Genomic DNA, 2,515 nt, shown 5'->3' on the forward strand with positions numbered 1-2,515 from the left:
AAAAAATGAAAGATTAATAAAATTGAAATATGTGAGCAAAATATTTGATAATTTGAATTTAAATATCAAATGTAGGATTTTATACCTGAAAAGTAATAGATATACATTATTTTAAACCACCCATAAATCAGTGAGAAAATGTGATTAGGTAGCTTTTTCATGAAACAACCATCAACAAATTGTTAAGAAACTAAAATATCACCATTGTCATTTCTGATAATCTTTAATAAGAACACCCAATTATTCTAAAAAGTTAATATACAAAATTTAAAACAAAAAAGATAATATGTTTAAAATGGAAAAGAAAATACAGAAAAATTTGTGAAGCACAATCCAAGAAGTGCTTTAAAACATAACTTCCTACATTTAAAATGAAGAAAGTTGAAAATTAACAAGATAAACAGCAAATGGAAACAAAATGTGAAGAATATCAAAATGAATATTAAATATTCATTCTGTTAAAGAGAAAGGAAAGGAATCACAAAAAATAACAGCTCCGGTCAATAAACAATAAACATTCAAGAGCGTATAAATAAAGGTAGCTCTGTCAAAAAACTTTACAAACTAATAAATAAAAATAAGAAGATTCAAAATAAAAGTACTAACAACACACAATGAAATTATAGGTATTTCAACGATTGACCAGTACTATGAAAATTTTATGCCAGTCATTTAAAAAGTAGATGACACTTTCAGAAAAAGTCAAGTTACTGAAATCATTGTTTAAAGAAAATGGATTAGTTCAACAGTTAATAAGTAAATTGAGTTAATACTTAATCTTTCCCAAAAAATGTCATTGCGGAGGAGTGGAGGGTTCCCCATGTTGGAAGTACCCTCGCTCCTCCTGAAGTCTCCTGTTGTCCCAGTAGCTGTAAGGAATTTCCAGGTCCTTGTCCCTCATGCGTGTTTTTCTTTACCTTGTCCACACACATCTATGTGATTCCTCATTGAACTTTTCCCCACAGTCCATCAATTTCTTTTCTTTTCTGCTGGTGTTTCACCAATACAGAGGCAAACTGAGAACATTAAGGAAGAAAACAGGGATTAAGACAGAGCTAATGTAGAAAACAGAGGTGGGGGTTAAGGAAGGCAGCAATAAAACCAGAGAGAGGGAGAAGGGAGGGAGGAAGGAAAGCTTTATTCACCCTGAAGGCTTTCTCAGGATTTCCGCATTGCAGTTACAGTCTCACAGAATTGAAAGAGATCAGGAATCGTGTATTATGGGGACTCTCCAGCTCCATCAACCCAATGCTCATTATTGTTTGGCAGCTGCATATTGAATCCCCAAACTCCATCTTATAGACAAGGAAACCAGAGTGTGGACAGGGAGGGCTCAAGATCAGACTGGTTCTAAATCAGTGACTCTCACCTCTAAAGCCACTCTCCTTTTTATCTGAACGCACGTCTCCCCAGGCTTTCACTCTAGGTGTTTCTTGGATTCAACATAAATTCTTTAAAAACAAATATGGCCTCTCTGTATGCTTTTTCCCTCAGAGTACCCAACCCAACACCAATTACAGAGTAAAATGTTACATCATTATTATGTTTGAATTGTGGAAATTAAAATGCATATTGAAATTCTAACCCTCAGTACTTCAAAAGGTGCCCTATTTAAAGAAGGAACATTGAAGATGTGATTAAGATTAATATGAGGTCATATGGATGTATAATGGGGCCCTAATCCACTATGACTAGTGTCCTTATAAAGCAGAGACATTTGAACATAAATACAGAGGGGGGGGAGACACACCGCGTGAAGAGTGAAGATGTGGACAGAAGTCAGACCAAAACTTCTATATACCAAGTAACAACAAAGATTCCCCAAAACACCAGACACAGGAAAGATGCATGGAACAGATTCTCCCACAGTCCTCAGAAGGTAGCAGCCCTGCTGACACCTTGACCTTGGACTTCTAGTTTCTGGAACTATAAGATATGACATTCATTGGAAAGCCCTTCATTTTTCTGGACCCAATGATTATTTATTCATACTGAACCCTGGAACATCTACCCCACTATTATCTATAGACTTTGACATTCCATGATATCCAGGAGCAATTCCAGAATTATTCTTTTGAAAACCTACACTTTGTGTTTGTAAACACTCTAAAGTATAGAATAAATAAAAGAATCTGATGGCCAACCTATTTATCTGTCTAGCCTAAGCAAACCAATGTTTGGGGATATATTATTTTTGTAGAACAATGTATCCATCCATCAACCTTAAAAATGAAAGAGATTCTGCACTATTGATATCATATATGTATCTTGAGGGTTTTATGACTAAGGGAAATAAACATGTAACAGAAAGGCAAATATTGAATGGCTCTATTTATACGTGAGGTATTAAAAATTGAAATTCATAGAAGCAGAGAGCAGAATGGTAATACCTGAAGCGGGAGTGGGGAAGTAGGAGATGAGGATCCAAGGATACAAAGTTGCAGTTGTTTAGGAAAAATGAGTCTAGAGGCTTAAGTTCCAGCCTGAGTACTATGATTAAGGATACTGTATTGGA

Source organism: Marmota monax, unplaced genomic scaffold, assembly GCF_021218885.2.
Source record: "Marmota monax isolate L192 unplaced genomic scaffold, Marmota_monax_Labrador192_F-V1.1 WCK01_AAM20220418_F8-fsc00009, whole genome shotgun sequence".
Classification (NCBI taxonomy): Eukaryota; Metazoa; Chordata; class Mammalia; order Rodentia; family Sciuridae; genus Marmota; species Marmota monax.